General features: G+C 46.3%; 1 protein-coding gene across 3 annotated transcripts in view; it reads left to right on the top strand.

Annotated features, from left to right (window-relative positions):
• The window catches only part of CREB1 (cAMP responsive element binding protein 1), a 398,463-nt gene that overhangs the window by 88,296 nt on the left and 289,523 nt on the right, over positions 1-20,644 (top strand). The gene's annotated exons all lie outside the window — the stretch shown is intronic.

Below are 20,644 nucleotides of genomic sequence, written 5' to 3' on the forward strand. Positions count from 1 at the left end.
GTCCATATACGTCCATCCGCAAACATACAATTTCATTTGCTGTTTTGTGGTCTTATCCATAACTGTATTGTTTAATTCTGTTCCTTGATTTTCTTTCTGCATAGCTATTTTTTATGTTAAATGTAGTGAATGCTTCATTTCTCTTATTGGGTAGCAGAATAATATAACAGTTGGATTGACCGCCGTTTGTATTACTGAAAATCTAATTTTTTAGTGTATTGGAGAATATTATACTCACTGTGATCTTTTCAGTTAAATCTTGATTAGTAACCGTTTGATTTGTATGCTGGAGAGGCTTCTATTTGAAACATAAAATTCCCTAAGTTCTGTTTCTATAAGAAAGTACCAGTTGACTAATTAGTGGTGTCATGTGTGGTGCTTTAAATACAGTCTAAAACAATTGAAAAATAAATTAAGCTATGTATGAAAGAATTAGAAATGTTATTTTAAACTTTAATGTGTTTTCCCTGAGACGATTAATATATTTTTTTAAACTGTCAGTGTGTAAATCTATGGAGTTGGTCCAGGAAATAGGTTCTAACCACACATTTGCCCTTCTACATACATAGCTGCCATCCAAAAGAATGTAATCGGCAGAGAAAAGTGCAAAATCACACAGATGCATTATGGGATATTGCATCCCTAAATTATACTGCATGAGAAGTACATTTCAATTGCTGATATCCCAGAAGAGACAGTCATATGGAGGTTCGTAGAGTACCTAAATCTAATGTAGGATTTGATAGTGGAGTGTCAATTGGGTACAAATAGCCTGTCTTCTAATTAGTATGTTGATTTCCCCTCAATCATTCCTGTAAAGAACAAAATGATCAAAATCTGAGCAAAATCCTGTTTCTTATATTTGCTAATAAAATACTTAGTTTGTATTATTGCAAACAAATAGCTACCAATATTGTACCTAATAGTGTTACAAATATCAAACATAAAGGCAAAGTTATTGAGCAGTTAATTCATCTGCACGACAAACATATATTTTCCAGCAATTCCTTTTTCATAAATTCACTTGCTTGAACTTCCCTGTTGTTCTGGTGGCACCCCACAGTAATTATAATCAGCAGTATAAAGAAAAGCATTGCACAGCATAGCTTAATGAGTTACCTGGTTAATCAATTCACATCATTTTAATAAGAACCAAACTTTAGCCAATACGAAAGCAACTATTGTTGCACTCTTCTCCACAAAGCACACCATACCTCAAATGTTCTATACCTAACTACGCGTTCTGTGAAGGGAGTCTCCCCCCCCAACCTTTGTTCAGTTTATCTGCATTTCAGCAGAAAATTGTCATCTGTTACCTTTTAATCAGATTCACCTGATGCATCCCCTGATATTACTTTCACCTGGTGCAAAGTCTAACAGAAAAATGTCCATCCCGTCCTTAAATAAAGAAAAATATATATTGTAGACCTTGAGAACTTTTTGGTAGGCTCTGATTCTATTCTGAAGACTCACACGAGGAATGTTTTTATTTCCGTATACCTCACCATGTTCCTATGGACTGCATAGACTCCAAAGACACTTACAGGACACAGAAGGCAGCCCCCACCTTTGTCTCGATAAGAAAAAATCTAAGGAAGACCCAGATTCAGAAGACGAAGGTGGGGGGATCTTCATCTCCAAATATGGAGAGATCCAGGGAATGAGAATCCTCTCAGGAGCCCCTAAAATGGTCAATTAAGATCATCATAAAAGACCTGCGGTTAAGAGCCCTGCTACAAGAAGGCACAGATTTGGCAATAAAGACAATTTTTCTGCTATGTAAGACCAGAAAAAACAGGTCAGAGCCTTATACACCTTAGGTATTACCTATCTCTGAGGGTAAAAGGCATTGACTGACTCCTTGTTGTTGACATACACGTCCTCTAAAAAAATGATCAACGATGACACTGTCGGTGACCCATCTTGCCTACAGAAGGAGTACCAACAATTATGAAAACAACGCTGACAGTGGAGAAGCTAGAACCTTTTGATAGCAGAGGCATCAAAATGTTTTAAAACCCACAAGCAATCATCGACTATTCAGTCAGTAGAATCGTTTGCAACACCCTCGGTGAAGAAAAAAAAATGTCATTTTATCACTGACAAGGGTATTCCAGTCCCTGGTTTACTAGAGCAAACCTCACCCAGTAGAATGTCTCCTTGACCACCTGCACACTTATTGAATATTGAGTAATTTGATGATGACTCATTTTGGCTTGCATATAGTTCCACCAAACTCACCGTCAAATGCTTAGATGTTGATATTGAAGATTCATAATTAGTGGGTGAATTCTTTTTTAAGGACCATCCTGAAAAGTCCACATCAATAGAGGCTTTTGCCGAACGGTATGCCTGTGAAACTCAGGATAACTAAGAGCAACATCAGAAGCAGATGATGCAACTACCTTCTGCTCTGGTTACAGTTGTTCACCAAATGCTGTTTGATTATTACAGGAGATTTCCAGAGTCTGGCGACCTTCCAGTACCTCCACAACTGACTTCTCCTAAACATACTGTTTTGCCCCACACTTCTCACTTGGTACACACTTTGGGGAGTCGTAATTGGCATGCAGGGCAAGTGCCACCTCCTGGAAAGCTTCCATCAATGACTGTTTATGATGACTACACTGATAAAGGTGAACTAAAAGAGGGTGAGAACTCAAAACCAGACTACTGACTGGATCAGAATGGGATGACTGTGGCTCCGTTATCTGTCCTGCCTACTCCCCCAGCATCTAGCTCCCCACCTGATGACATGGGAAGATTTCATGCCATTTTTAAAGAGAGCTTCAAGAGATTTGTCCTCCCTATTCGAAAAAACAATCCGATTCCTACCCTTGTGACTTCAAAGAGCCTCTTGGAAATCAGTGAAGCCATAGTGATTGTAGACTACATATGGGCAGAGGTATTGAAGCAGATGAAGAACCCAGCCATGTTGGTGACAGCCCTGCCACATTTAGATAGAAGGTCCTCAGGTGATTTACCATTTTGCCTCCCCACTCCACAGCCCATTACATTGGTTATGCCAGTTGGCCAGAAGCATTCCAGAAACCTATCTATGTCTTGTTCTACATCAACTGACAAGAAGGGAAGACATCTAGATAAGTAGGATAACACTTTCCGGCAATGGTAGGTACCACCGAAGCATTCAATTCCCTAGCAATCGTAGGCAGATATGATAGGTAGATGTGGTCAGATGTTGGAGCCTCTGGAGTTCCTGCCAGCAGATAAAAAGAACAACGCCAAGGTGATATTTCAGGAAGGGGAAAGAGCATCTGGTGAGGTGATTGATGCAGCTAAGGATGTTGCCAGCTACCAGAGCAATAGTCTTAAGACTGACTTTTAACCACGTCCTTTAGACCTGAAGTGCAGGCAAAGATTTTGATCATGCCATATGACGGTAAGGCCTTGTATGGCAAACAATGACGATATCCTTCAGTCAGTAAGTGATTTGCAACAGCACCGTCTTCAGCCCTTTTGAGGAGTAAGATAAAGGTTACTTTGCTGATATCGAGGAAAGTTCCCATCAATTCAACCACATTCACAACGGCAACAGCATTACAGTCAACAATACCCACAACAACGATACTGGCAACCGCCAATGACAGACTAATCAGGATCGCCTCAATCTAAACAAATCTATTCTGTCAAGGTGATAGGACTCCTCCAAGCGTCAATTACATCCTCCCGGCAGAGGTCACCTTTATCCACCACTCTTACTTTTTCCCAGCAGATGTGTGGAAGACTCCAATTAGACAACCGGAGATGCATTACAGTTGATCAGTGGGTGCTGGGTTGCATTCAATATGGCCACATGTAGAATTGTTCCTATAACCTCATTGACTCAATCTGGAAGTATATTACATCAACACCTTTGTCTGTTAAAATTGGACATTCTTTCACTCATTTGGAAAAAAGTAGTAGAGGAGGTCCCTTTCTGTCTGTGAAACACAGGCGTCTATTCCAGTTTCTTCCTGATCAAGGAAATAATGGTCGGTGGAGGCAAATTCTAGATCTCTGGCAGCTGAACACATTTCTGAAAAAGCAATCGTTCCGGATGGTTACATTTTAGGAAATTCTACAATTGCTTAATCGGGGAGACCTTCAGACTTAATTAGACATCCAGAACGCTTATTTTCATATTCCAGTTTACTCAAAGCATGAAAAAATATCTAAGCTTCGAGGTGGCCAGATTCCATTACCAGTTCAAGGTTTTACCTTTTGGACTCTAGTCCTCTTCACAAATTTTTACTAAATGTATAGCCCTGGTTGCAGCTCTTTTGTTTTGGAGAAAATGTCTGCTGGATTTTAGAGGGTCCTTCATTTCAGAATGTGAAGAGCTCGACAAATGACTGTCTTCTGGTATTCAGATATCTGGTTTTAACTTTAAATGGGGAAAAATCTTGCCTTCAACCTAGCAATATGATACCCTTTCTAGGAGCGCCTCTAGATATTGTCTCAAGCAGAGCCTGCCCTACAGAGGAAAGGGTACAAAACATAATAAAATTAGCCACTCCCCTTTCAAAATAAGATCACTTTCTGTGTACAAATATGAAAAAAAGATGGCCATAACAAAACAAGTCTGGTAGGAAGGTTTATTGTAGCACACAGTTCTCCTAACGCCACCAGTACATCACTTCATCTCGCTTTTTAAAAATTATGCCAGCCTTCTAACCCTTCACCCAGAACCCACATTCCACCACATTCCATGCACCATGCCAACCACCAACCCAACACATTCTTCTCCTTCAACAAAAAGGCACATCAAAGAATGCAAATGAAAAATAATGCTGAAGCATTTCCCACTGCATACGAATATGAACCAGACCTCTGATTCCCCAAATTGTTATGGAACGAGAAAAAAAAACTTCACATCTTGAGTTTGTCTGAAACCGCTCCAAACCACGGAATCCTTATGCCAAACTGGTTTGTGACTCACGTTACTCACTCTGGTTATACATGGTTCCATTCAACACTCATCTTCAACTCTTCCTCCCAGCTTGGTTCTCATGAGGTCGACCTTACCATCCGGAATGACAGAGATCATGTCTTTGTTCCAAACCCTGCCATCACTGGTGCTAACAGTACTTTGAGACACCTTATCAACTTGCTCAGGGGCAGAAAATCGGGGATCACCCTTTAGAACATGACCCGGCTTCTTGATTCTGACTAAACTTTTCTCAAATAAATTCCTGGACCCACATTCCATGCCAACCTCACCCTACTTCTATTGTACTTTATTCCTCACATCCACCACACCAGCCAAACTTGCATCATCAGTATGATTTCGTTCTATCCACTCATGCTTGAGTTTAGAGCTGAGAACTCTACCCCGTAACAGGATAAAAGGAGAGACCCCCTTTGTGATCTCACAGCATGTCATCCACAACTGATCTAAAATCATTGCCAGTTGCAAATGGTCCTTCAGCGTTCGGTTGAAGTGTTGACTAGACCATTGATTCCAGGATGGTACAAGAATGTCTTAATATGCTTTATCCCCAGAGAATATAGAAACATCTGCATTTCATGACACCAGTTGTGTGTCATTGTCTGTTAGAATTTCCTCAGAATAGCCTTCACTTACAAATACACTGTAAAAATTGAATGACTGCGCAGGAGATGACACTATTTACAAAAGCCAGGCCATTTTGACTTGTAATCTATAAGAATGATGGCAAATTTGGAATTTTCCAACGAAATATTTAAAGGGCCAGCTATGTCCAATTCCACTTTCGCCCATGGAATTAAATGAGTAGTCACCAGGTGTAGGCTAAGTCACCTGGGATTTATCACTAAGGACATAAGGCCCACAGTCAACGTAAAAAAACATTCCACCATTCTGTCAGCCCCAGGCCACCAGAAATCTTCACGCACCCTGCTTTTCATTGCTCTTATCTCACAGTGACCTTAATGTGCAATTTCTAAAAAATGTCCTGGCTCAAACTAGTAGGATTCAGAAAAGGGGGTGGTGATGAACAGAGTGCCTGAATTAAGCAGACCACTCTTACCCAGTCCAAAGATCAGGGCTTCATCCATCACCGTTTTTTAGCTCACTGCACCATCCCAGCTCAGAACTTGGCTATATGCAAATTAGTCTGTACCTGTCCCAGTGCATGATGGGAACAGGACAAACCAAACTACCAAGCCAATTCTTATACTGGGAAGGAAACAAGCTACCGGGGACCGGTTTCTGGCATTTCAGCCTCGTCGGCCCGGCTTGCTTGAATCCTGATGGTGCAATGAGCAAGGGACTCACATCTGAGTATACCCTTCCACGCTTAGGGTGGACAAAATGATTCAGAAAAGGGGGTGGTGATGAACAGAGTGCCTGAATTAAGCAGACCACTCTTACCCAGTCCAAAGATCAGGGCTTGATCCATCACCATTTTTTAGCTCACTGCACCATCCCAGCTCAGAACTTGGCTATATGCAAATTAGTCTGTACCTGTCCCAGTGCATGATGGTAACAGGACAAACCAAACTACCAAGCCAATTCTTATACTGGGAAGGAAACAAGCTACCGGGGACCGGTTTCTGGCATTTCAGCCTCGTCGGCCCGGCTTGCTTGAATCCTGATGGTGCAATGAGCAAGGGACTCACATCTGAGTATACCCTTCCACGCTTAGGGTGGACAAAATGATTCAGAAAAGGGGGTGGTGATGAACAGAGTGCCTGAATTAAGCAGACCACTCTTACCCAGTCCAAAGATCAGGGCTTGATCCATCACCGTTTTTTAGCTCACTGCACCATCCCAGCTCAGAACTTGGCTATATGCAAATTAGTCTGTACCTGTCCCAGTGCATGATGGGAACAGGACAAACCAAACTACCAAGCCAATTCTTATACTGGGAAGGAAACAAGCTACCGGGGACCGGTTTCTGGCATTTCAGCCTCGTCGGCCCGGCTTGCTTGAATCCTGATGGTGCAATGAGCAAGGGACTCACATCTGAGTATACCCTTCCACGCTTAGGGTGGACAAAATGATTCAGAAAAGGGGGTGGTGATGAACAGAGTGCCTGAATTAAGCAGACCACTCTTACCCAGTCCAAAGATCAGGGCTTGATCCATCACCGTTTTTTAGCTCACTGCACCATCCCAGCTCAGAACTTGGCTATATGCAAATTAGTCTGTACCTGTCCCAGTGCATGATGGGAACAGGACAAACCAAACTACCAAGCCAATTCTTATACTGGGAAGGAAACAAGCTACCGGGGACCGGTTTCTGGCATTTCAGCCTCGTCGGCCCGGCTTGCTTGAATCCTGATGGTGCAATGAGCAAGGGACTCACATCTGAGTATACCCTTCCACGCTTAGGGTGGACAAAATGATTCAGAAAAGGGGGTGGTGATGAACAGAGTGCCTGAATTAAGCAGACCACTCTTACCCAGTCCAAAGATCAGGGCTTGATCCATCACCGTTTTTTAGCTCACTGCACCATCCCAGCTCAGAACTTGGCTATATGCAAATTAGTCTGTACCTGTCCCAGTGCATGATGGGAACAGGACAAACCTAACTACCAAGCCAATTCTTATACTGGGAAGGAAACAAGCTACCGGGGACCGGTTTCTGGCATTTCAGCCTCGTCGGCCCGGCTTGCTTGAATCCTGATGGTGCAATGAGCAAGGGACTCACATCTGAGTATACCCTTCCACGCTTAGGGTGGACAAAATGATTCAGAAAAGGGGGTGGTGATGAACAGAGTGCCTGAATTAAGCAGACCACTCTTACCCAGTCCAAAGATCAGGGCTTGATCCATCACCGTTTTTTAGCTCACTGCACCTGCATGAAATGCCAGAAACCGGTCCCCGGTAGCTTGTCTCCTTTCTGGTGAAGAATTGGCTTGGTAGTTTGGTCTGCCCTGTTCCCATGATGCACTGGGCCAGGGACAGACTAATTTGCATATAGCCAGGTTCTGAGCTGGGATGGGGCAGTGAGCTAAATAATGGTGATGGATCAAGCCCTGATCTTTGGACTGGGTAAGAGTGGTCTGCTTAATTCAGACACTCTGTTCATCACCACCCCCTTTTATGAATCGTTTTTGGCCACTATAGGTGTGGCAGGGTATACTCAGACATGAGTCCCTTGCTCACTGCTCCATCAGGATTCAAGCAAGCCGGGCAGACGAGGCTGAAATGCCAGAAACCGGTCCCCGGTAGCTTGTCTCCTTTCTGGTGAAGAATTCGCTTGGTAGTTTGGTCTGCCCTGTTCCCATGATGCACTGGGCCAGGGACAGACTAATTTGCATATAGCCAGGTTCTGAGCTGGGATGGGGCAGTGAGCTAAATAATGGTGATGGATCAAGCCCTGATCTTTGGACTGGGTAAGAGTGGTCTGCTTAATTCAGACACTCTGTTCATCACCACCCCCTTTTATGAATCGTTTTTGGCCACTATAGGTGTGGCAGGGTATACTCAGACATGAGTCCCTTGCTCACTGCTCCATCAGGATTCAAGCAAGCCGGGCCGACGAGGCTGAAATGCCAGAAACCGGTCCCCGGTAGCTTGTCTCCTTTCTGGTGAAGAATTGGCTTGGTAGTTTGGTCTGCCCTGTTCCCATGATGCACTGGGCCAGGGACAGACTAATTTGCATATAGCCAGGTTCTGAGCTGGGATGGGGCAGTGAGCTAAATAATGGTGATGGATCAAGCCCTGATCTTTGGACTGGGTAAGAGTGGTCTGCTTAATTCAGACACTCTGTTCATCACCACCCCCTTTTATGAATCGTTTTTGGCCACTATAGGTGTGGCAGGGTATACTCAGACATGAGTCCCTTGCTCACTGCTCCATCAGGATTCAAGCAAGCCGGGCCGACGAGGCTGAAATGCCAGAAACCGGTCCCCGGTAGCTTGTCTCCTTTCTGGTGAAGAATTGGCTTGGTAGTTTGGTCTGCCCTGTTCCCATGATGCACTGGGCCAGGGACAGACTAATTTGCATATAGCCAGGTTCTGAGCTGGGATGGGGCAGTGAGCTAAATAATGGTGATGGATCAAGCCCTGATCTTTGGACTGGGTAAGAGTGGTCTGCTTAATTCAGACACTCTGTTCATCACCACCCCCTTTTATGAATCGTTTTTGGCCACTATAGGTGTGGCAGGGTATACTCAGACATGAGTCCCTTGCTCACTGCTCCATCAGGATTCAAGCAAGCCGGGCCGACGAGGCTGAAATGCCAGAAACCGGTCCCCGGTAGCTTGTCTCCTTTCTGGTGAAGAATTGGCTTGGTAGTTTGGTCTGCCCTGTTCCCATGATGCACTGGGCCAGGGACAGACTAATTTGCATATAGCCAGGTTCTGAGCTGGGATGGGGCAGTGAGCTAAATAATGGTGATGGATCAAGCCCTGATCTTTGGACTGGGTAAGAGTGGTCTGCTTAATTCAGACACTCTGTTCATCACCACCCCCTTTTATGAATCGTTTTTGGCCACTATAGGTGTGGCAGGGTATACTCAGACATGAGTCCCTTGCTCACTGCTCCATCAGGATTCAAGCAAGCCGGGCCGACGAGGCTGAAATGCCAGAAACCGGTCCCCGGTAGCTTGTCTCCTTTCTGGTGAAGAATTGGCTTGGTAGTTTGGTCTGCCCTGTTCCCATGATGCACTGGGCCAGGGACAGACTAATTTGCATATAGCCAGGTTCTGAGCTGGGATGGGGCAGTGAGCTAAATAATGGTGATGGATCAAGCCCTGATCTTTGGACTGGGTAAGAGTGGTCTGCTTAATTCAGACACTCTGTTCATCACCACCCCCTTTTATGAATCGTTTTTGGCCACTATAGGTGTGGCAGGGTATACTCAGACATGAGTCCCTTGCTCACTGCTCCATCAGGATTCAAGCAAGCCGGGCCGACGAGGCTGAAATGCCAGAAACCGGTCCCCGGTAGCTTGTCTCCTTTCTGGTGAAGAATTGGCTTGGTAGTTTGGTCTGCCCTGTTCCCATGATGCACTGGGCCAGGGACAGACTAATTTGCATATAGCCAGGTTCTGAGCTGGGATGGGGCAGTGAGCTAAATAATGGTGATGGATCAAGCCCTGATCTTTGGACTGGGTAAGAGTGGTCTGCTTAATTCAGACACTCTGTTCATCACCACCCCCTTTTATGAATCGTTTTTGGCCACTATAGGTGTGGCAGGGTATACTCAGACATGAGTCCCTTGCTCACTGCTCCATCAGGATTCAAGCAAGCCGGGCCGACGAGGCTGAAATGCCAGAAACCGGTCCCCGGTAGCTTGTCTCCTTTCTGGTGAAGAATTGGCTTGGTAGTTTGGTCTGCCCTGTTCCCATGATGCACTGGGCCAGGGACAGACTAATTTGCATATAGCCAGGTTCTGAGCTGGGATGGGGCAGTGAGCTAAATAATGGTGATGGATCAAGCCCTGATCTTTGGACTGGGTAAGAGTGGTCTGCTTAATTCAGACACTCTGTTCATCACCACCCCCTTTTATGAATCGTTTTTGGCCACTATAGGTGTGGCAGGGTATACTCAGACATGAGTCCCTTGCTCACTGCTCCATCAGGATTCAAGCAAGCCGGGCCGACGAGGCTGAAATGCCAGAAACCGGTCCCCGGTAGCTTGTCTCCTTTCTGGTGAAGAATTGGCTTGGTAGTTTGGTCTGCCCTGTTCCCATGATGCACTGGGCCAGGGACAGACTAATTTGCATATAGCCAGGTTCTGAGCTGGGATGGGGCAGTGAGCTAAATAATGGTGATGGATCAAGCCCTGATCTTTGGACTGGGTAAGAGTGGTCTGCTTAATTCAGACACTCTGTTCATCACCACCCCCTGTTATGAATCGTTTTTGGCCACTATAGGTGTGGCAGGGTATACTCAGACATGAGTCCCTTGCTCACTGCTCCATCAGGATTCAAGCAAGCCGGGCCGACGAGGCTGAAATGCCAGAAACCGGTCCCCGGTAGCTTGTCTCCTTTCTGGTGAAGAATTGGCTTGGTAGTTTGGTCTGCCCTGTTCCCATGATGCACTGGGCCAGGGACAGACTAATTTGCATATAGCCAGGTTCTGAGCTGGGATGGGGCAGTGAGCTAAATAATGGTGATGGATCAAGCCCTGATCTTTGGACTGGGTAAGAGTGGTCTGCTTAATTCAGACACTCTGTTCATCACCACCCCCTTTTATGAATCGTTTTTGGCCACTATAGGTGTGGCAGGGTATACTCAGACATGAGTCCCTTGCTCACTGCTCCATCAGGATTCAAGCAAGCCGGGCCGACGAGGCTGAAATGCCAGAAACCGGTCCCCGGTAGCTTGTCTCCTTTCTGGTGAAGAATTGGCTTGGTAGTTTGGTCTGCCCTGTTCCCATGATGCACTGGGCCAGGGACAGACTAATTTGCATATAGCCAGGTTCTGAGCTGGGATGGGGCAGTGAGCTAAATAATGGTGATGGATCAAGCCCTGATCTTTGGACTGGGTAAGAGTGGTCTGCTTAATTCAGACACTCTGTTCATCACCACCCCCTTTTATGAATCGTTTTTGGCCACTATAGGTGTGGCAGGGTATACTCAGACATGAGTCCCTTGCTCACTGCTCCATCAGGATTCAAGCAAGCCGGGCCGACGAGGCTGAAATGCCAGAAACCGGTCCCCGGTAGCTTGTCTCCTTTCTGGTGAAGAATTGGCTTGGTAGTTTGGTCTGCCCTGTTCCCATGATGCACTGGGCCAGGGACAGACTAATTTGCATATAGCCAGGTTCTGAGCTGGGATGGGGCAGTGAGCTAAATAATGGTGATGGATCAAGCCCTGATCTTTGGACTGGGTAAGAGTGGTCTGCTTAATTCAGACACTCTGTTCATCACCACCCCCTTTTATGAATCGTTTTTGGCCACTATAGGTGTGGCAGGGTATACTCAGACATGAGTCCCTTGCTCACTGCTCCATCAGGATTCAAGCAAGCCGGGCCGACGAGGCTGAAATGCCAGAAACCGGTCCCCGGTAGCTTGTCTCCTTTCTGGTGAAGAATTGGCTTGGTAGTTTGGTCTGCCCTGTTCCCATGATGCACTGGGCCAGGGACAGACTAATTTGCATATAGCCAGGTTCTGAGCTGGGATGGGGCAGTGAGCTAAATAATGGTGATGGATCAAGCCCTGATCTTTGGACTGGGTAAGAGTGGTCTGCTTAATTCAGACACTCTGTTCATCACCACCCCCTGTTATGAATCGTTTTTGGCCACTATAGGTGTGGCAGGGTATACTCAGACATGAGTCCCTTGCTCACTGCTCCATCAGGATTCAAGCAAGCCGGGCCGACGAGGCTGAAATGCCAGAAACCGGTCCCCGGTAGCTTGTCTCCTTTCTGGTGAAGAATTGGCTTGGTAGTTTGGTCTGCCCTGTTCCCATGATGCACTGGGCCAGGGACAGACTAATTTGCATATAGCCAGGTTCTGAGCTGGGATGGGGCAGTGAGCTAAATAATGGTGATGGATCAAGCCCTGATCTTTGGACTGGGTAAGAGTGGTCTGCTTAATTCAGACACTCTGTTCATCACCACCCCCTTTTATGAATCGTTTTTGGCCACTATAGGTGTGGCAGGGTATACTCAGACATGAGTCCCTTGCTCACTGCTCCATCAGGATTCAAGCAAGCCGGGCCGACGAGGCTGAAATGCCAGAAACCGGTCGCCGGTAGCTTGTCTCCTTTCTGGTGAAGAATTGGCTTGGTAGTTTGGTCTGCCCTGTTCCCATGATGCACTGGGCCAGGGACAGACTAATTTGCATATAGCCAGGTTCTGAGCTGGGATGGGGCAGTGAGCTAAATAATGGTGATGGATCAAGCCCTGATCTTTGGACTGGGTAAGAGTGGTCTGCTTAATTCAGACACTCTGTTCATCACCACCCCCTTTTATGAATCGTTTTTGGCCACTATAGGTGTGGCAGGGTATACTCAGACATGAGTCCCTTGCTCACTGCTCCATCAGGATTCAAGCAAGCCGGGCCGACGAGGCTGAAATGCCAGAAACCGGTCCCCGGTAGCTTGTCTCCTTTCTGGTGAAGAATTGGCTTGGTAGTTTGGTCTGCCCTGTTCCCATGATGCACTGGGCCAGGGACAGACTAATTTGCATATAGCCAGGTTCTGAGCTGGGATGGGGCAGTGAGCTAAATAATGGTGATGGATCAAGCCCTGATCTTTGGACTGGGTAAGAGTGGTCTGCTTAATTCAGACACTCTGTTCATCACCACCCCCTTTTATGAATCGTTTTTGGCCACTATAGGTGTGGCAGGGTATACTCAGACATGAGTCCCTTGCTCACTGCTCCATCAGGATTCAAGCAAGCCGGGCCGACGAGGCTGAAATGCCAGAAACCGGTCCCCGGTAGCTTGTCTCCTTTCTGGTGAAGAATTGGCTTGGTAGTTTGGTCTGCCCTGTTCCCATGATGCACTGGGCCAGGGACAGACTAATTTGCATATAGCCAGGTTCTGAGCTGGGATGGGGCAGTGAGCTAAATAATGGTGATGGATCAAGCCCTGATCTTTGGACTGGGTAAGAGTGGTCTGCTTAATTCAGACACTCTGTTCATCACCACCCCCTTTTATGAATCGTCAAACTAGTAGGAGACACCAACTGACCAAGTCTTCTTAGGAATCCCTCTTCACATTTCAATTCATTATCTATATTCCCATATGGTATGAAATTCTCATCCAGAGCCACCCCTGCACAGCCCATATGACTTTGCTAAGAACCTGATCCTTGTTCAACTCCGCTCTCCATTCACTCTGTCCAATTCTCTTTATGACACGCAGTTGGTAGAATTGGCCATAAAAGCCACATTGTTGTCTTCCACATCTCAAACTGAATCATCGAACGGCAGTCTGGAAAAAAATTCTGCTATAATGCTCATCTTGCCAGGACCGTACTTAATTACATAATTAATTTCTTGTAAGCAATATTTCTATTTGGCAGTCTTTAGAATAGCCTGGTCACCCCTTTCCGAGCTAAACAATCCAATTAATATTTTATCCTTTCTTACCAGGAAAGGAACTCCCCATACATATAAGTGAAAATGGCGAGTTCCCCAGCATAGAGCCAAAGGTTCCTTCTCCGTTGTTGAGTACATATGTTCTGCCCCTTGAAAAGGACGAGAGGTGAAAGCTACCACATCCTCTCTATCATCACTCCTTTTCTGCATCAGTACAGCCCCCAGCCCAAAGTTGTTGGCATCCATAACTATGATGCAACAATCCCTATTATCAAACAACTTTAACGGACCAGCTGATACAACGTCAGACTGTACCTTGTCGAACTCCACTTAGCACTCCTCACTCAACACAAAAATATCTCCATTTTTCAATAAGTTTCTGGGGGGGGCCGGGTTGTCACAAAATGGGGCCCATATTTTGAGTCATAATCGGCCCTACCCAGGAAGGATCTTAATTGTTTTTTTTTACCAGCAACCGGTGTTCCGGGATTGCTTTAAGTAACTTCATTTTGGGATTGATGCCTTCTTTGAATACTTAATGACCTAAATAGTCTACTCCTGGCTGTTCAAGACTTCACTTGTCCTCCCTCAAAGTTACTCCCTTCTCCTGAAATTTACCCAAAACTGTGTCCAAACGTCCATTGTGTTGAAGATTTTGACCAAAAATCTATATATTGGCCTGAAAATACCTGACCCCCTCACAATCCTTGAACATCTGCTGCATAAGCCTTTGAAAGAAGGAAGAAGTTAGGCATAAGGTCATGCGTTTGAAACTAAATGCTCCTTTGAGAGTCACAAATGAGGTTAAATGCCTAGATTCGTCACACACAACTTCCTAGTCGTATGCAGCAGATATACCAAGGGTGATAAATATCTTCACCCCCTTCCAAAGTACTCAACATCTCATGTTTGATAAGGGTTCCCAGTCCACTAAAATATTCTGGTTGAGGTTGCGCAGATCCACACACAAACCTAAAGGATTGTTACTCTTACACTGGGGCTAACCATTCCGAGCTCTTAATGTTTTTGATCACATCAAGACTTCACAGCTTATCCAGTTTCTGGCTCAGATCGATGCTCAATGATAACTGTACCCTGCGTACCTTATGCTCTACACGGACAGAACCGGTTCTCAAAATGATTTTGTGCCAAACCTGGACAATTTTCCCAACTGCTTGGTAAACCCTGTAGCAAACTTTCCAATGCAAACATTGGCAGCGGACACACTCGTGCACACTGGCAACACATTGGACCTTCGACCTCACACCATTAGATGCTTGGGGTCCAGAATCCTGTTTAATTCCCCTTGATCATCCCGTCCCAACTGATTTGAACCCTGCTTTGCCACAAACATTACCCCACAAGCTGCCTTTCCTTCATGCTCTAACAGACCATCAAATTGGCTGTAAACTTCACTTCTTTTTCCACCATATCCACACATTCTCACCTTGGATGGTTGAATTTCTTGAGCATTGAACTTTGAAAAGACATCAGTACCAAGTAACGTAAAAGGTGACCCAGAATCCATCCGCCATTAGGCATACACTGACACTATTTACCATGACATTGCAAAATGGCGGTTTCCTGCATTCCAAATTTTAATTCTCCCACCCCTTCCATTGATTTGCGTGGGTCTCTGCAACCGCAGACACAAAATCAACTGATTCGCCCTGCCTCTTGTCAAGACTGTCCACGACTATAACTGGAACCGTAAGACACTTGGACAAGGACTGGTGGCTGGGTAGTAAAAGTAAGCAGAAAGAGAAGTTCAGTGGTACCCAGGATCTCACAGAGTCGGAGGAGAAAAGGGATTGAAAGGGGAACCCTGCACAAGGGAACAAGATGGTTAAGACTCATAAAGGAAAGGCACTCATGAGGTGATTTAGCATTCAGAATAACTAACACACAAGATGGATGTGCAAGACGTATATAACAACATTAACAATAAAGGGAATGTGGGGTAAAGCACTCGGAAGCTCCATATGGTAAGATTGAAGCTCAGTAAGTTCCTCATCCACAAGTTCTGTTATAGATGCTGACTGCATATACCCACATATCGGATATACATGCAAAAGCAGGGTCTGTGGAGTTGATACCTATGGTGATGTTATAAATGTAACTCTAAGACAATACTCACAGTAGACAAGAATCACAACCTGGGTTGTCAGTTGTGTCCACGGAGCCTGGAGATCAAACAGGAACACGCAAGGCAGTAACAGCAAGGGTGTAGAACTAAATACATAACCACGTTAGACAAGGGGCTAGCAAAGAGGAGTGCTTAACAGGAAAGGAGGGACAACTGAGGGCACACTTGGCAGAAAGCAAGCTACAAACATACAAGAAAACTAGAATCAAGACAGCAGGAATAGGAAGACAGCAGGAATAGGAAGACAGCAAAGTAGGAACTGGAACAAAGGTAACAGGAAGACAAGCAAAGTCTGGGGAAAAGTAAATACAGGAGAGAGGCTACAAGGGTGCACTAGAATAGTGCTGGTTCAGGGACAGGGTAACACTGCAGGAAATGCTAGTTCAGGGAACAAGTAAATACCCAAGCTCTGGAATCAAGATGGCACTTGTAGGCATTGCTAGTTCAGAAATAAGGAATTGGCTAAGCTCTGTAATCAAGGTAGCACTACCAGGCAGAGCTAGTTCAGGAACAAGGAATTGGCTACAGCTCAGGAATCAAGGAGTCGCGAAATCTGCAAGCCGTGCAAAACAGTAATAAGGAATAGCTGCAGCTCAGGAACAAGTAATAACAATAGCTGAGGAATCCAGGAATATCAAAAGCTTATGATACAAGGATCAGTCTCAGCGGAACACAGCTACAATGAACAAACCAGGACTGAAGAGAGCTGGGACATAAGAAAGTGCTCACAGTGATCACATACATCATGTGTGAGCAGGCTAGCAGCAGCCAGCCACAGTTGGGCTGAATTCAGCCACCTATCATTGGCCTTCAAGGGTGGAGACGAAGCAGTGAGCAGGGAATTCTAGGTAATGGAGTTTCAAGCATGAGCAGGCTGGCTTCCACAAAACCTAGCATGGGTTGGGAATGGATGGCAAATTCCAAATAGCTGGAAGTCAGTATATGGATTCTAGGGTGAGTCCGGAAGCTTATTAGAACCCTGGAAAGTCACACACTTGGCCACCTGGTGGTGGGCACGAGAGGGCAGGGAGGGAATCGTGACCAATGTTGAGCTCTTTGGAGAAATGTATGTCTCTCCAGTACAACATTCCTAGATAGAGAAAATCTTTTATCAAGCGTTTTAATCACCGAAACATACTCCTCCACTACGTCAACTGCAACGATCTCCCGGATGCCCCCTCCTGCTGTATTACATTTTTACCACTTGTAATGGTAATGATTTTAAAATAGACCTTCCTTCTGGGCCTAAATTGTGTTTGAGCAAAGCTTTTTTCTCTCTTATTTGTAAAGGTGTCCCCTACGATGGCTTCAAAGTACCCCTCAAAAGCTTCCTTCCATTGAATCCAGCACAGAGGGGGTGCCCCGTAGTAGACAAAAATGCTGGTGGAGCAGTTACACTATCCATAATGGTCCAGGTTAATGTATATAAGTTGCAAAGGTGCTACTAAAACCCTTAGTAAAATGACCTAATAATGCTCCTCCAACTCTAAACTTCCACCAAGACTTGTAGAAAGCCGATTCTATCATACAGAATGGAGCAGATAGCACACTAGTTTTTCTACCACAGAGTCACATGACTGGACGGCGCTAATGCAGAAGGAAGAACTTGCCCACAACCCAGATCCTCCTGCAACCTTCAAGCTGAATTCAGTAAGTTTAACTTGCTACGATACCCTTCCGGTTGGTGAGACAATATACGGCTTCACTTCAAATGCCGCTTGGCTATTGAGCACACCTCACATGCCTGCTTGGCGTGATACAGCTTTCCCTGGCTACGCAACCCAAGTCTCCCTACTAATGCTGTTCAACGACTACTCACTAAGCACACGTCGCTTAAGTTTCCCTTTTGACGTCAGTGTATAAAACTGCTTAAAGTGGTAACAAATGGGCATGTTTGAGGCTTCCTACCTCCGACGACAGCCTTCGTTCAGGCATACCCCTGACACTGGGCACAGTACAGTACAGTGCCAGGCACTCCGATACAGCACTGACACAAAGACGTCTCCACAGGCCGATGTGTTGAGCAAAGCTCCTGCTCGTTGACAATGAAAAGAAGATGGCCTTCACAACACAAGTCAGGTAGGAAGGTTTATTGTAGCACACAATTCCTTCTAACACCACCAGTACATCACCTCGCCCCGCATTTTCAATTAAGCCAGCCTCTCAACTGACCCCCAGAACCCCTGTTCCCCCACATTCCATGCACCAGGCCAACCAACAACCCATCGGAATCATACCTAGGAATGATGTCCTGCATTTCTCTCATCCCCAACTGTTCCCTCTCAATGAGGCTGCTTCAGTAGGAAGTAAACAGTGGGCTCAAAGCCAAGGTCTTTAGAGGACAGTTTAAAGATCACTTACAGTATTAAATTTGCCATGCCGAGATGGATGGACTGCTACAATGTATTATCAAGTGTAACATCTCTAACGCCTCCTCCCCAATGTGTGATGACCACATCTCTAGCAATATGAGGAGCTAATTTACAGGGACTAGAGTTCCATGGGAAAGGGTCAGCCCAATAATCCAAACTATATAAACCAGTAGGAACTTAGAGCAGTGGCCCTAACGCTTCGATACTTTCTCCAACGTAAAAAAGTGCATCAAGGTTTCTACAGACAATACGACAATAATATTGCATAATTCCCGTAACTCCACAGCGTGCCCAAGACAGGATTGGTTCACAGAGGTGCTTCTCCTATGAGAAAGCAGAGACATTCCACTCAGAACAAAATCTTTTCACATGAACAAAGGCCAAGTTATTCATTTGATGCTTAAGTCCTTTCAATTTAGCCGCTTGGCTCCTAAATACGGCGAATTCAACCACCTAGATATTTCAGAAGACTGCAGATATATTTTAGCTAAGTCAAATTGACTTCATTCTGTATGTGGCGCTCCTGAAATAGCATACAATCTTTTTCTTCTCCACCTGAGCAGATATTACCGTTCTTTATTACATCTGACACAAGCTGAAAGAGACTATTAGTTATAGATTTCTTACCTTAGAATTACCCCAGGCGTCATTCTGGATCCAGACACATTTTTTCGTACCAGTACCCCTGTGCGTCAGTAGGTGGCGTCGGTCAACTCCGCTTTTGGCACCTTGATTGCCAGGATGAAGTCGCAGTATCTACTTAGATTACGCCCTCGCCCGTTGTCGTCAGTTCTTTCTTTGTCCGCGGCAGCCAGCGCAGATCTGCAGAGAGCGGTACCTCTAGTCACATTTTGAATAATATTTTTCGACTTTTGTTGGCTTCTTTTCGAGTTGTTTGACTCCTGGTGCACATAGGGATGTCCTGTCCTCGGATCGGCTTCAAGGCTTGCGACTCCTGTTGCAAATTGATGTCGGTTACAGACCCGCACCTCGTGTGCCTTTGGTGTTTGGAGCGCAACCACGACCCGAAGTCGTGCTTGGACTGCCAGCTTTGCGAGGCCCGGCAGTCAGCTCTGCGCCTCTCAAGGTCTCGGTCGAGATGGAGATTGAGGGACCGATCGCGGAGCCATAACCTCCACTGCTCTTCAAAGTCTTTGTCTTCGGGTAAATCGAAGCATAAAAGAAGACTAAGAAGCATCATCACTCTTCGCGTTCTCCCTGTCCATCGGCCGACGCGGGATGTGGATAGTGATTGTCCTGCGGAGCCTGCTGGGTCGGCTCGAAGCTTCCCGCCTTTTCCGGGAGGCGGAGCGATCCCTGCCAAACTTCATAGTTTACACAAAGCCCTACACTTGATCTTTGGGCAGCCCGCCTGCTGGCGCGCCTTCGGGACCCAAGGGGTTCTAGGCCATTCGAACCCGGCAGCTTTGGCCGTGGTGCCGCTGGCCCCCAGGCATCCAGGCCTGGATCCAGATTGGTGCCGGTTGACCTTACAACACCTCCTCTGGTGTTGAATCTGCTGATGACGCCTCTGCCCCCTCTGACGCCTGCTGTGTCCCCAGCTGGAGTCGACCCCGCCTCCATCCTGACTTGGACACGGAGCTGGACCAACATCGACCGGATCTGGCGCCGAGCCAGACTTTTGTACCATTGTTCTATCCTGGCTTTCCATTTCGCCTTGAGTGGCAGCCAGAAGAGGACGAGGAGGACTAGGAGGGGTGTGGTGACCCTTTAGCTGACCAGTTGAGTGAACGGGACTGGAGAGAGAGGTTGGGTGATGCCAGGGTTCTGGATATCTCACCAGATCCTGGTATGCTTTTCCCCCCTACAATGGCTACGGAGAAGGGAGCCTCATATGCAGTGGTGTTTAGGGCGGCTGAGGCCTTGAACCTTGAGCTTCTTACGGTGGCGGTCAGGACCAACCTCCTAACCGAGGTGCTTCAACGGGCAGCGGCCTCCTGCCCAGCTTCATAAATTTCACAAGGCGATGCACGCCATCTCTGGGCAGCCCGAACCCACCGGTGCACCTTTGGGCCCTGCGGACTCGGTAGGTCGACTTAGGCCGACTAAGTCGACAGCTCTGGCGCTGCTGGTCCCCCTTGGATCCAGGCCTGGATCCGGATCAGCGCCAGTTGACCTGTTAACACCTCCACCAGCGCCGGTTCTTCCAGCACAGCTGCTGCAACCGGCGCCGGTAGTGACCCTGGCCG

Source organism: Lissotriton helveticus, chromosome 3_1, assembly GCF_964261635.1.
Source record: "Lissotriton helveticus chromosome 3_1, aLisHel1.1, whole genome shotgun sequence".
Lineage (NCBI taxonomy): Eukaryota > Metazoa > Chordata > Amphibia > Caudata > Salamandridae > Lissotriton > Lissotriton helveticus.